Consider the following 16,332-nt stretch of genomic DNA (forward strand, 5'->3'; position numbering starts at 1 on the left):
CGAGCCCGACGGAGGGAGATCAATTGAATAAGTGTGAATTGAAGTGGTCCTGCGATGGGTCAAGTAAAATCCCACGCTCAGTTAAAAGTCTTCTATTTCGATAAAGTAAAGCAAGTTTGGAAAAGTATATAGATTTGGTACAAGCCCGGCGAATGGAGATCAAATTAAAGCTTTGTGTTGAGTGGGTCTGAGCCCGGCGGAGGGGGCACGGGGTGAATTGAGAATCCCCCAAGAAGTTGTACATGAGAACCTTAAGGAAAAAGGAACTTTTGAATGTTTGTTTGTCACATCAGGCCCTCTGAAGTAAGATACTTTTAATGGCAAAGAGACTTTGACATAGAAGGCCCTGATACTGAGATTTGAACTGCATCCTTATGCTAGAGAAGCCAGAGACTGTGCTAAGTTTGAGTGTGCCGTATTGCTCCATGCTGAAAATGTGGGGAAAAGGCGGGCAATGGCTTGAATATCCTGACATATGATTTTTTAAACATGTTTCTTTTTGCATAAAATTGCTTCCCACACTATTTGTATTTAGAAGGAAGGACTGGCAGTTATTAGTATAGGTCCCTTTTATTTTGACAAGACACTACTAGGACTGTGTTATTATTGTCTAATGGTCGTATCTTGCTCCCATCATGAGATTTAGGTTTAGATAGGTGTCATTCAAACCCTATTGAAGTTCAATAAATAACCTTGAACTGTGATCACTTGTGTCTGTCTTAATGTTTGATACCATGCCTTCCTTACAGTTCTTTCCTCTAATAATACGTGATCGTAATGGTGGACATAAGGAAGGAGTGGCCAGGGTTTTCCTGGGAGCATGGCTGGGTGCGTTTGCCTCTTTGCTCCAATCGGAACTGATTTAGTTGCTTCGTAAGCATTCGGTTTGAGGAGCAGGCGCGTATGCCTGGTACGGAAACTGTGGTGAGCGCGGGTTTGCATTGGAGGCAGTAATTCACTGTGGGCGTAAGCATAAGAGATTGTATTTAGTGTCTATTGAAATATTGTGTGCTTAGTTTGTCGGATAGGCAACTTGGGTTTGTGGGGCCATTTACCACCGGATTGTTACAGCTGCTAGGAACGCCGAAGGAAAATGATTGCATCCGTTATAAGGATAGAAGGATAAATCTGCGTGAGGCAGTAAATGGGCTATGTGCAGTTTTCCTGTGAATTTGGGTGTACTAACATACTTTTTGTACACAGTTTGTGACCTGAACATGAGGGGGGGCAGTTTGGATGGTGTGAATGCTTGAAATCTGGAGAAGGCATGCCGTCATGGTATCCATCTTGTAGGCTTTGTGTGCGGTGTGCACTGGGCCAGTTTTAAGAGGCACGTTTGAATTGCTGCCAACATATACATGTTTTTGATTGGAATGCCTCAACTGGCGTTTCAGTGTTCGTTGGGGATTGCAGAAGCAACTAAGGCGGATCTGATGCTCGTGGCATATAGAGCATTGTGATGTTGAGGCAGTGTATACATTATGTTATGTTTGGCCAGCAATGCTTGGTTGCTTGGTTCATGGCCTGCGTACCCAGCGGTTTAGCCCTGACTACGGCAGACTTTTCCTGGCACTTTGTGGGGACATGCCAACGGAACACGGGTCTTCATGGGTTCATGTACTTGCTTTTGAAAGCTCTCTTTATCTGTTCTTCAACTCGTTAACCATCTTCACCCTTTCAGATAAGCATGATTCCCATCTGAAGAGAGGGGTGATAATGGTGGCGGTTAAACAAAAGGCTGGTTTGGTATTCCTGTGATTTCAAATGATAAAACATAGGCGAAACTCCACAGTCACTCTTAAAATGAATAGGGGTTGGCGTGTTTGTACACCTAGAAAGGCTGGTAAAGTAAGTCATGTGATCCAAAATAGATGTATTACTTTACACTGGATCGTGTTCTTTTGAACTTATGAGAACACTTTAGGTGCTTCGAAAGTAAATATGGCAAAGGAATGGGTTTTGCCTTAGCTTCCAGGGCGAATATTGCATGTTTTGTTCTGCTAGAGGATCTCTGGCGATATGTTTTTGAAATGGTCATGCATTGATCCTGCTTGATAGTTTGCATAAACATGGTGTTTTATATCAAAGCAAGCGCCATGTTTTACCACAACAATTGCGTTCTCTAGTGTGCATTAATAAACACCTTTAGATTCCTCAGATCACTTGCCAATCAGCAACACTTAAAGTACTATGTGACTTAGGTAACTCATTTTTGCTCATTGGCAATTTATCTTAAACCAAACATTATCTTTATGGTGACTTATTGGAATAATCTATAAACACTAATTCTGGCTTTTGTCTATGCTAAAACCAACATAATAGGTTCTGGTGGGGGGCATTTATAGGGGTGGTTTGACGGTCTGTTGGTGAATAACTTTCAATGTGTACATTTTCTTGAGGGTGATATTTATGTCGGGGCGGTGTGGTTTGGGATAGTTTTTAACACAGTTGTAATTGTGTGGGGCCTTGCAGCTTGGTGTGATAATACCAGGAAGTTCATTAGTCTTGTGTTGCTGTTTTTTGTTGGTTTGTCTTTGTCTGGTGTTGTGAGTCTGACAGTGAGGGCAATTGTTTCAAGATATCGGTCCAGAGCAACCACAGTCTGAAAGTGATTTCTTGGAACGTGAACGGTATCAATGATTTCAATAAAAGAAGACGGGTCCTGGACCATTTGGACAGGATGAAGACAGATATGGCCCTTCTGCAAGAGACATTTTTGGTAGATTCAAATGTGGATCTATTGAAGATTGGCTTGGTGGGTTCAGTATTCTCCTTGTGCTATTGTTCTAATTCAAGAGGGGTTTGTATTTGTTACGGAAGGGTCTGCCTTTAACTGTTCTTTCCACAAGAAGGATAACGAGGGCCGGATCATCTATGTGACCCGTAAAATTCAGGATACTGTCATTGGGATTTGTAATATTTATGCCCTGAATGGGGGAGATGGTTCTTTATTTAGGGTCCTCGCCCAGTTTCTTCAAAGGGTTGGGCAGGTCAATTTGATTCTGGGCAGGGACTTTAATGAAACAATGGACCCTTATGCCAATCAGAGTGGTGGCTCCACAGCCTGTTTAGGTGGGAATCATATGTCTTTACATTCATTGGTTAATTGTCAATCTCGGGAGATTAACTCATCATAATGTTAAAGGTTCTACTTATTATTCGAGTTGCCACAATGTATTCTCACAAATTAATATGCTAAATATTGCTTGCCCATGTACCCAACGTTTCCTGAATGCGGATATGGATGTCACACCAATATCTGACCATGCACCAGTCTGGATTGAGGTATCATTGTCTTTCATAATACCAAAATCCAACTACTGGAAGATGAATACTACACTGTAAAGGACACTGACATGGTTGATAACCTTGTAAAAGAGGCAGAATTCTTTGTGTCTGTGAATTTTTCTCCAGATGTATTTGTGGTATCAACATGGGAAGCATTTAAGTGTCATATGCGTGGTTTGTTAATAGGTCTCTCAAGTAAGAGAAGAAAAGTACAGGAGTGTGAATGAACCTCTCAAAAAGCTGAAGTTCTAGCATTAGAGAGAGATTACATGTCAAATCCAACAACAGATGCTACGGATGTGTTAACGCATATCAAAAAAAATGAACAAGCTGATTTCTGAAAGGGCAGAGAGCCTCCCTTTTAGAACCAAGTGTAATTACTATGAAGGAGGCAAAAGGTGTGACAGACTGTTAGCCCACGGCTTGAGGGTACAAGAGGCAGAACGGACAATAAGTGCATTACTTGCGCTTCAGAAGGGCTGATGTTTGACCATGCCATGATCAACATGGAATTTTATGACTACTACTCTGAATTGTACACCTCAGAAAATCCACCAGCTGACAATACCCTAAGGAGTTACCTGGATGGATGCGGCTTGCAGAGCTTGACAGATGCGACGGAAGCGTCATTGGATTCAGTTCTCGACATGGAACAACTGATGGGAGCAGCGTCTTGACATGTACATTCAATGTGTACATTTTCAGTGGGAAGTGACCTGGTCTGGACAGACCCCCGGCAGAGATTTACAGGATCATGCCAAGGGCTGTGTTCGAGTTGCTATTGGGAGTACTGATTGAGTCAAGGTGGAGAGGTGTGCTACCAGCAATGACTATGCATGCTTTAATTTCTGTATTATTGAAAAAATGGAAACCGCCAACCTCTGTGAGGAGTTATCGGCTGATCAGTCTGATTAATACTGACAAGATCCTGGCAAAGGCACTGTCTATGGAGTTTGAGAACACCCTGGAACATCTTATAGATCAAAATCAATCCGGATTTGTGAAGGGAAGGAGCCCGTCAGTAAACATGCATAAATTGATATTGACGCTGCAGGAATGCAACACGCTGCATTGTTGTGTGGCCGTGTTTTTGCTAGATGCAGAGAAGGCATTTGATCGAATCGAGAGGAGCTTCCTATTCGCACTACTGAAGAGCTATGGATTTGGCACAGAGATTTTGATGTGGATATAATTACTATACTCAAAGACCATGGCTGCTGTCAAAACTGCTGGATAGTCATCAGACTCTTTCAAACTAGCAAGAGGCACGAGACAGGCTACCCACTATCACCACTGCTCTTTGTGTTGGCTATGGAGACACTGGCAGTGAGGATTAGACATGACAATGAGATAGAAGGAATTCGATATGGGGATGTATTACAGAAGGTGTGGTCGTATGCCGACGACATGTTGCTGGTGCTACGGACCCTGGAGAGCTCATTACCGGCATTTATGCGGCAAATAGGGAATTCAAAATCTTCCTCAGGATATAAAATTAATTGGGAAAAATCTGAAGCAATGGCAGCCTCATGCACATGCACCAGCTCTTGTGTTGCAAGGTTCGGATTCTGTTGGTGCCCGGAGCAAATTAAATACCTGGGCATCGGGCTCACAACAGAGGTGCGTCGGATGGTCAAAGTCAACATGAGAAGCATAATATCAAAGTTAAAATTGGAGCTGGCAAGATGGTCTGAATTGAAGCTATCACTTTGGGGAAAGGTTAATTCCATCAAAATGCCATCAGTCCCTCGCATCAACTACGTGATGAGCATGTTGCCCCTACACGTTAGGAAGAAGAGTTTCAAGGACATTGATAACCTGTTATGAAACTTTCTGTGGGAGAACAAACAGCCAAGACCAAAACTGCGGAAACTACAACTCCCATGTGAAAGAGCTGGTTAGGAATTCCTCATTTTGCTTTGTACCATCTATTGTTTCTGCAATCCAACTGTTACCATTCCTGGAGAAGTCACTTAACGATTGGGTGAGAGCAGAGTCAAGTGTCTCCTGAAGCCCTCTTGTCATCCGTAACCATAAAATGGTACTCAATATTGGCAAAAACAGATTACTTGAGGAAAACATGGCAGAAGATGGAGGAACTAACGGGGCAGCAGAACACAGTTCAGGCAAGGTTGTCTATTTGGCAGAAAGCAAATGTGTGAATCAACAGTAAACTACTCTTCTAGCCTAATTGATTATTAGGTGGGGTACAATGGATTGGGGACATGATTGGGAACAAAAAATGTATTTCCTCCCAAACTTTAACTGCTATGAAAGACCTCGGAGGTTGCACTTATGGTGAACACTGTAAATTGAGATTAGCGTTAAGTGAGCTGATTGTTTTAGGTGATAATAAGCTCAGAATACAGCTATCACCCATGAGAGTGAAAGGACATTGTGCATCTAGCATGTACAAGTTCTTGATGACTTGTACGCTTTCAAACAAAAACGTTTTAGGGACTGGTCTGAATGCCTGGGCACAGATGTAACATATGGGAGATGGGAAATAATGTTTAGAAATGTTGCCTTAACCTCCCTGAGTCTAGAGGAGAGAGTTTGTCAAGTTAAAATACTGAACAATGTGAACTGGACTCTGGTTAAGATGTTCTCATGAGGGTTGATAGCTTCTGATGCTTGTTGGGGTTGCGGCCAGAGGGTGGGATACTTCGAGCACATGATCTGTTAATGCTCACAGGTGAGATCATTTTGTCTGGAAGTCACTAGGACTATGAATAGAGTTTTCAGACAGATCTTGATTTTGACTTTCAAAGTGTGATTTTGGGGGAGGATACCCTATTGGAGGGCCTAACTTACCCTCAAAGGTGTTTATTTTAGAGCTGACCTTTCTGCAAAAAAAATCATTCTAAGAGATTGGAAACATTTCGACGCTCCAAGCAGGTCCGCTTGGATTGATGACTTATGTAAAATGTCTTTGATGGAGAGAGTGCTTTTGAGCAAACAGAATAATGAAAATCTCTCTGAGGGTATTTGCGGGAGGTTCTTAGAGTTGACATGATTACTGGACCTGTGCTTTGCCGTATCTGCCTGTCTATGTGTAAACTGTATTGCATTATTGTTAAAATTAATAAACATGTGAATATTAATTAAAAGTTTGTGGAAAGACCAGGTGGTGCCTGGAAGACACTGATTAGATTCTACCAACAGACAGCAGGATCCAAGAGACTGCAGAGCCGCAGGTGCAGGGAAAATGAGAAAATGCCATGGACACCTTAGCAGCCTCAGACATGGGTCAGTTTTGCAATTTGCAAGTTCGAATTTAAGCAGCACTAACTAAGAGTCATCTTACTTCTGAGGTCCATAAATTCAGTACCATTTTTACAGTGCTCCGAAAGGGAAGGACTCTGCCATTGATCACCATTCATGCTATATTGTTTGGCCAAATGAGACAAATAAGATGCTCTTATGCTAGTAAAATGAACCATCAAAGTACTACCTTAGAATCCTGGGATGAGTATAAAAGGCACAGATAATGCACAATGTTATATTGTTCTCTCCGGCACTCTCTGTCTCCTGAAACTGAACTGAAGCAAATATCTAACATATAGTATGTGGTCGGGTTGTTAACAACATGAAGTCAATGTTTTGTACTTATGAGCCCCGCTAGCAAATCCAAGAACTCAAGTAGGTCATACTAATGGCATATAACAAGCCAAAAAAGCACTGACCTGGAGAGGCGTGCACTGTCTCTTTACCCAGGAGCAAAATGCTTCACGAGCAAGTCGTGAAAATTAAATCATTCATCAGGATTTAGTATCAGCAAAATTCCCTAGTTATAAATGTATCTATGAGTCAGCTACCACTACGACAGAAGAAACCTATTGTGTGGGTGTAAGTTGAGACCATCTGTCTCTGTGTGCATTTATCTTTCAGTTATGTGACAAGCAACCACATGTTGTCACCCACATACTAGAGCCGAAAATAACACCTTTATGTCCTAGGCTTTGATACATAATTCTTCTTCAATCTTTTTTTAATGGGGTGAGGTGTGGGGGTGGGCTGCATTCCCCCCAAGAGTGAGGCTCAATGCATTGGCGATGTTCATAGCTTTATGTGCAAGGTGCATTATTTATGGACCCTCCCAGGAATGGCCCATGAATGAAGCTTCCACAAAGCCCTTTCAAAGAAGGCGTTTGAGAGGGGAGGGGTGGGTGACTCAATGGGTCTCTCACTTCTGAGACTTTGTGTCCAGCGATTATTTTGTTAAACAGAGTTGAACCAGAGCAGGGTCCTGCGCAAGTTTGTGGCCCCTCTCAACCATTCACATCAGAAATTAATGTGTTCAAGGTGAGCAGATCCCAATCAGTGGTGTAGCACACATTTTGGGGCACCCCTGTGAGCCATGCTGAGTGCATCCCCCTCCAAGCTCCTTCACAAAAGCACACGACAGGGGCACACCCCGGTCCGGGCAGCCACCTGTGCGCATTTTCCATGATGATTATGCCGCTACAGGGGCATGCACTACTCCAAGTGAAAGAAGTAAATATGTTGCTTGATCAAACCTTAAATGTTTCACCTAGCTTAGAAAGAAGGGTGTGGTGCTTGGTTCCCAAATATTCCAGCTACAAATGGTGAATGGTGAGTTGTTTTATTGGAAGGTGTAAATATTTGCCACAGGTATGCGACTGTGACCAATCATGGCCAGGGGGCCAGCACTAAAGAAAACAGATTTGGGCGGGTAGGAGGGATTCTCCCCCCTCCCATGAGAAAATATTTTGAATAATGGTTTTACATCATGCATTACACAGCCCACTTACTGTTAAAACTTTGGTAAAAGGCCAGGCAGTTTGCAATCAGTTTTGTAGAGTGTCGGGTAACTCATGAAAAAAGTACAATCGATGCAAGCCACCAAAAGTGCACGAGCGCATTTCCCAATGCATTGTCATGCCGGTCCCTTCAATATATGCCAGTATAAAAAAGATTTTCATAGTGGCTGTGCCCATATATTTCCATGCTGGCTCCACCAACATACGCTAGTATTCCCATATAAGAACATCTTCATGTTTGCATTGAGATGTTTTTTATATTATAATTACTGGCACTAGGCAGAAAGCTGGCTCTGCCAATATATGCCAGTACTCCTATGTAAGAAAATACTCCTGTTGATTTGGCCATTAAAAGTGATATATCCCAATAAGAGTACATGTCCAAACTGGTTCCAATGTAAGCCAGTCTAGATCCATAAAATCATCATTGCTTCATCTTAGGTGCTCAGTTTATCAAAAGTCAAGTTACAATAAGAAATATACAGGCCGCTACACCAAACTGTCAGTCTAGCAAGGTAATACTGCTTATCCTGCTTGCTTTATCAAAGATGCTGTGTAATAAATGTCATGCCACAATAAGCAATGGCTAGACTGGCTGTGCCAAAATGCCGGTCTAGCTGGGTAATGACACACATGAACTTGGCTTTGTGCGAAAATACCAGTAAAACATGCAAAATCAATAAAGGATGTGTCAAAAATGCTCCAGGGATCCCCAGTCTCCCAGTGCCTTACACACACAGACACACACAGACACACACAAACACATACACACATGCAGGCATCCCCTTTCACCCACCCATAAATCTCCTCTCACATTAATTTACACGGCATTCACCACACAGGCATGCACCCACCCACCCAGAACACTCACACACACACACAATCACATTCATACCCCTTCACCCGCCAGTCACTCACCCAAATTCCTGCTCTCACATACACTCACAATTGCACCCACCCAGAACATTTACACGCACACACACATTCCTACTCACTCACAGACCATTCACTCACCTCTCAAGTTTACTTGCACTGCATTATCCACACAGGAAAGCCCCCACCCACCCAGAACATTCAAACACACACTATCACATTCCTACTCATTCACCTACCACCCACTGTCCCCTACACCTCTCCCGTGCACTCACACTGCATTCTCCACAGAGAAATGTACCACCCCTCCAGTACATTGAAACACACTCATACTCATTCACCCACCAGTCACTCACTCAAACACCTTTTTCTTACATCCACTCTCAATGCATTATCTACACAGCCACACACACACCCACCCAGAACATTTAAACTCATACACTATTACATTCTTCTCATTCACCCACCAATCACTGACCCATAGCACATACATACATCGGACATGCACTTCACACATGAAAAATAGACATCACATTAAAAGGAAATTAAAAAGCCTTCTTACCTGTTTTTTCCCTCTTCGGTCCGTCACTCCAAGAAACTTGGCTCCTAAGTGCTGCTCACAATCAGGAACCAGGAAGCTGTGACAACTTCCTGGTTCCTGTATATGAGCTGCGAGGAAGCCAGAGGAGAAGGGATTGGAGCTGAATGTGGCATTCTCGCACTGCAAGCCCTATCGTAGCCTTCACCCTGATGTGTGAGGATTGGGCTGGAGACCCCCCAGACCTGATGTGGCGGTGCCCCCACACTACTCCAGTGTCCAGGACCTTCCATTTAAAAAGAACATTTTTAATTTTTTATTTTTAATACAGGGGTAGCAAGGGAGACCGCAGGGGTAGCAAGGGAGACCACATGGTTTGTGGCTGCGACCCCGGGTGACCACCCAATGATGTCCCTGCCAAAATGCTATGGTGGACACTTTTTTGACTGAATGGTTGGGAGACACCCACTGTACTGCTAAAACGATTTATATCTTCTTGCATGACTGAAACATTAGCAGTGTTAACCAAGAGCATTCTATTTGTGGTGATAGAAAATGTGCTAATGTAATATAATGAGTTTTGCATAGCGCAATGTCTCACACTTGGGTGGCGTTTTGGCCTTAATGGAGATGACAACAATTGGATGTGTGAATAAAGATAGCTGCAAATGCATACATTATGTATAGCTTTCCAACAAATATTAATTAACAATGTAGCTGTCAATTACTGATGAACAGGTTATTGGGGCTTACATAGGTGCAGAATATTACCTCAATGTAAACAAAGAAATTAATTTGGATTTTTTTTACATTGTTTCCTAAAAACGTCCACTTCTACTGGCAAAACATGTACTTTTTCTTTGCAGGACATATTTTTTCATCTTGAACTTGGCCCTGTGTAGTTGCACGCCTTAGACTTGTGGATTCGGCCACAATGATTTTGTTCTGATTCTTGTTGGAACGAGCAGGATTTGGGGGCGCGGACAGGGAGATTACCTGGATTGTGCGTTGGTGTGATTTTGTTCTGATTTTTGTTGGAACGGAGCAGAATTTGGGGGCACGGACAGGGAGATTACCTGGATTGTGCATTGGTGTAATTTTCATTTTAGAGCTTGAAATGTAAAATGACTAGGCGCAGATGAAAGAAACTCTTTTAGCAAAGTTTACTATGGTCCCACACAAGATACTGTGAAATGTTAATGTTAACACTAGAAGAATGAGCCATTTGAGCCAAGTCACATATGTCACAGCCTAGCCAGTAGCCATCAGCGGAAGTTCACCTCCAGTTCAGAGGCACATACCCATAGCATTGTGGCTAGGCAAATTAGCATAAATGCAAGGCTTGGGCTCCAGCAAATTGTCATTCAGGAACTGGGCGATGCTAATATATGCATAGCTTCTTCAACTCAAGAAGAGAGTTATTAAAGCTGCAGACAACTCAGTGGTCGACATGAGTGTGAGCAGTCGGGAGCGTTAACAGTTCCACTACTACTTGCAACCATTTTCACCATTCCGGAACTGTTCTTTGTGAACTTAAAGCACATTTCTCCACTTTACCATCCAATAGCAGTTAGAGCTAAACAGAGATCTGTTTCAACTCAATTGGCTGTCAAGTAGCATGTGTGCAACCCTTGAAAAATGTGTTGGGTGTTGCTCCCCACATGGTTCACAGTTCCAATAATTTTTTAGTACACTTCTACCACTGGGGCAACTACGTACCAGGACCATCTGTATTAGTGATCAGCAGTGCAATATAATGAAACTGCTTTGCAATTGAATCACTAGGATATGTGTAGCAAACGCGGGCAGATTTATGGTGGGTTTAAAAAGGCTTGGAGAACCCCTTCCATGTGAAATTGAAAAATTAATAAGCCATTTGGGCCAACTCACATATGTCATAGCGCCAACCAGTAGCCATCACTGAAGGTTCACCTCCAGTTCAGAGCCAGTTGAACAAAGCATTATGGGTATGCAAATTAGCCTAGAAGGGGTAACCAGACATTCAATGGCTGAAAGAGACTACACTAAAAAGAATTGGGTGCATGAATTAAAAGTAAAAATCAGCCCCTACAGACAAGCGAAGTGCCAGCAACTGTTGCTCTCTTAAACAAGGAAAATATTCCTAACAAAACATTTAAGGATTACAAATACCCTCAACAAAAACTAGAAAATAGCCGACACATACGAGCCTGCCCCGTTCTAACCACAGATCTCTACAGATGTCTTTAGATAAGTGGTACCAGCAATGCAGGGCCACAGGAAGGACCTCTACTGTTTTTCCTGAATGATCAGAAAATAAACTTTAAGGCTAACATTTCACTTTTATTTGTATGAATTAGTAGGTAAAAATAAGTATGAATTCCTCTTTAAGTTTCAGTATATTTGTACTCACTGAAAAAATGCCCCTTTGTATGGAAATTATTTTTTTAATCCCCAGAAAATCATGTTTCTCCGAAATAGAGAATAAAGTACTCCCACCTGAAATGCTTTGTGGAATTACACAACCATTTGGTTAATATTACATTTGCTGACCCCAGAAAGCTTGTGCACGCATGTGTAAGGTATGTCGTCATGAGAGTGCAGAAGAAGACACAGGTAGTCGGGCAGAAGGTTAAGTCAGATGACCCAAGTTAGGAACCAGAAGACAAAATATGTAATACTGGTTCTCAAATCATGGGTAATGTAAGGAAGGCATGGCATCAAAAAGTGAAGACACACACAAGTGATCACAGTTCAAGGATGTTTATAGAACTTCAAATAGGTTTGCTGAACACCTAACTAAATCTAAGGATGGGAACAAGCTACAACCATCAAATAATAAATATTGCAATCCTAGTGGAGTCTCTATCATAATAAAAGGGCCTATACTAATAAGCCCATTGTCATTCCTTACTTCTGAATACAAATGTGTGGGATAACAATGTATGCACAAGGAAAGTGTTCAAGAAAGAATATGTCAGGATGGCTGAGAAGTTGGCTCCTCTTCCCCACGTTTTCAGCACGGGGCAAGATGGCACGTGGAAGCTTCACACATACCCTGGTTTCTTGGCCGCGCAGTAACAGTTAAAAAAAAATAGGCATGAGGGCCTTCTGCCAGAGTGTCTCTCCTAATGACAGTCTCTTGTTGCAGATGGCCAGATGTTACAAACAAAGGTTAATTTCCTTTGTCCTTTCTGTAGTTAGACAAAAGGATGACTTGCCTAGTGTATGGGTCCTTAGTTGAAGGACAAGAAGAACAGAGGACCAGACAAAAGGGTGGGCAGAAGTTCCCTGGAGGCACAGGGCCAGCTGCAGTCAGATGGTGAGACAACATCCAACTACTATTTTCCTGAGGGAAATAGGAGGAGGAACAAGTACATGGCAGTTGGTGAGGGTGTTCACCAAAAGAGCAGGTGCCCAGGCACAAGTGAATGTTGGTACTGCAAGTGCAAACACGAGCAGGGACTGGGTAATAATACTCTGGGTTAAAGAAGTGACATAGACCCAGACCAAGCAGTTAGAAACCCTCATAGCCTACATTACCAGTGGGAACATGTGACAGAATGCCATCAGGCATGTGTGTGAAAGCCCTAGCTTTTTTTGATTTTTATTAAAATAAAATGATACAGGAAATTCTGTTTTTGAAAGGGGAGTCTGCTAATCAAACCCCCTTTCATAAAGCTCCATGACAAAAACAAAGTGCATCTATGTGCCTTTGCTCCACCAGTCATCTGACATCTGCTACTCCTGCCCTCCAGTGGCAGAGGGAAGGTTCGAAGTCACATGTGCATTCCTGACAGCTGCTGGAACACTACGTCGATGCAGACATAGGTAGCATTTTAACATACGTACCACTGAACTAAATGCAACGATTGTTGCCTAATCACTCTGGTGGCAGTGTAATCACTAAGAATAAGGCACTTCTGCTTATGGTATGGTGACTGGTAAGAGCACAGAAATATTAAAGTCACTCACATTTGATATCATGCAAGTGTCAACCCTTTGAGCCCAGGTCAATGATGACAAGGAGTTGTATATTCATTGCTATCCTGGCTGTCTCTACTGCTCCAAGTGGGAAAATAGCCATGCTGCTTCCTTTGATTCCCTGGGAGGAAGGGTACACCTGGTCGCAGGGCACAATAGCTCACAACTGGAGATATCCTGGGAGCCCTGCTTCAAAGGGTTACTCCCAGAAAAAAGCCCATCCACACATTATGGTGCTGCACACCAGGGGGCCTTTTAAGTCAGCAGGCATGAGAAAGGGGCAGAGTTGGAGCAGCCAGAGAGGGAAGGTAGCTTGAGAAGGCATTTCTACCGATGGGTTTCTTTTAGGGGTCTCTTAGTTCCTGTCCCCTCCATTTCATGCAGGACAAGGCACTCTGGGTGTGATGGACCAGTCTACTGTGACATTTTGCCTTTATAAGGAGATGGTCTCCAACCATTCCTTGATACATATTCAAACTTTCAAGAAGACAATAAGAATTCACTGGAAATCTGTTGGCAGTGCAATCCATTCCAAAGTCCTCCAACAGTAATGTGAAGCTAGAAGGCATCCTCGAAAGAGGAGAGCTGTCACCTAATCATCCACTGTCAACAGAGGGGGCGAACTGCTGTGGGCCAAAGCTTGCCACTGTGCCAGCAGCTTTGCGATCAGGCTCCTCAATGGAGTTGAAGGAACTGCAGGCATCAGCCAACCTCCCCAGACTTGGAGTGCAGAGCCGAAAGGACTGACCTTGTCCTAGAGCCACTGTATTAGGACACACAACAACCGAGAAGCCCATGAGCAGCAATCCTGTTTAGCCACTTTGAACATTCTTCAAGCTGCATTGACCACGTTTGATGCCCTTTAAACTGAAACAGGACTCACAGTGTTGCTTTTGGCACGCTCCATGATGTTGACCTGCTTGCAGTACTTCAAGCCATCCAGCCATCCGCACAACCCATTGCTACAGAACGTCTTGTGCAACCGGAACCTCAGGATCAATCTTCAAAGAGGTTAAATGACTCGAGTGGTAACTCGATCTGCTGGACATCATCTAACTCCCCGTCGCAAACACACACTCAAACTAGCAGAAGCTATCGTCCCACTAATGACTCAAGAACCACAGGATTTTGACATTCTTGAGCATTGACTCCACCCTTTAGGAGGTTGCAACGTCAAACTGACTAAGTCTACTGCTCCTGGGATAACCTTAACTCGAACCATATCAACATCGGCTCAACTGCAGCTAAAGTACCATTAAGCCTGCTTTGACGCTGTTGAAGAAAAGAACGAGATACTGTTAAAATGCCCTGTCCTAAGAGAGCTATACTTCTGCAATGGACACATAAACAACCTCCAATGAAAGAGATATGGATGAGGAATGTTGTCTGGGCTAACGAGATGGAGGAACTATATATCACTTTTGATGTCTAATATAGAGTCGTCCAAGGGACATATGGTCTGACTTTTATGCATACTTGGCCAAAGGAACTACTGCACCATGAACTGTTTGTCTGTTATATGCAAATGAAGTATATTACACAATGAATGATTATATTGTGCTTTCACCATACTCTACTGTTTACTTCTTGTTTGTACTGCTTGTTCTATGCCAAGTGTTAATAAACAAACAGTTAAAAAATAATTCCTGCCCTCCCTGACTACTTTCTGGGATCCTAGTGACTTGTAAGTCTCCTTGTTCACCCTTTTCCTCAAGCATGTCCTTTTTAACAGTGACATTGCTGAAATACATTTCTTGCCTGAACACCCCAGCCCAAGCATTTTCTGTGTTCTCTTGCAGGGGTGGGTTTTTGCTTGTGTTTTTAGTTGGCATTTGTATTGTTTAATTAAAAGTCTATACTTTTTTCAAATCTTCGTGGGATATTCTTTTATTTTGAATTGTTACTTCAGTGATGATGACCGGCCAAGCGTACAGGTCGTCAGTTGAAGGACAAGAGCAAAAGACCAGACTAAAGGGTGGGCAAAAGTTGCGTGAAGCCACTGGGGCAGCTATAGTCTGATGGTAAAACAGCATCCAAATCCGATTTGCCTGAGGGAAATGGAAGGAGGAACACACACATGGCAGATTGGTGAGGGTGTTCACCAAGAAAGGCAGGTGCCCAGGTACGAGTACGTTTTGGTACTGCAAGGTCAAAGGTTAGAAGGGCCTGGGCAATATGATTCTGGGTTAGGGAAGTGACATAGACCCAGACCAAGCACTTAAACCACTCCTATCCTCCATAACCAGTGATATCACCCCACAGCCTATCCTGGGAGTATAGCCTCCCCTCGGCACACTTAGGCCAATGAGATATAACCAGTGGGCTGTGTCTTTTGTGCCTTTATGATTGGGATCAGTGCTGGTTTAGTAGTATTGTGAGGATGAGTCTGGACTCCTGCATAGCATTAATTATTTAATCGCAGAAATGCTGCAGACCTCCCTGCAGCAAAGTCTGGAACTTCAGCAAGAGTGGTATTTCATCTAAGAGATACAGCCCAACTTGTGGCCACAGAGAGAGGCCCCCAATGCACCAGTGCATTGTCAAATCCAACAGACGGGGTCCAAGACACCGTTTGATGCTGAGAGAACTGGAATGAGAGACTATTAAAGACAAAGGACTATAGTTGCCATAATCTTCATGGAGCCATAGGAACAACAAATTGGTGACTTTTTGTTCAATTCTCCTTCCACCAGAGCTGACAGAGTGTAATCCGGTGACCATATTGCCAGAAAGCAGAAGCACAGAGTGTTCCGGGAACCTGGGAAACTGATTAAGAACAGGACTTGTCATCCCCAGGGGAGGAAACATGGGAGTTATTTTCTTTCCTTTCTGTAAAGCCGACAGTTAACCCAATACTTAAAACATGACAGAAGGTTGCTGGGGGGA

The sequence above is a fragment of the Ambystoma mexicanum genome, chromosome 4q (genome assembly GCF_040938575.1).
Source record: "Ambystoma mexicanum isolate Mex_15411 chromosome 4q, UKY_AmexF1_1, whole genome shotgun sequence".
NCBI classification, from domain to species: Eukaryota; Metazoa; Chordata; class Amphibia; order Caudata; family Ambystomatidae; genus Ambystoma; species Ambystoma mexicanum.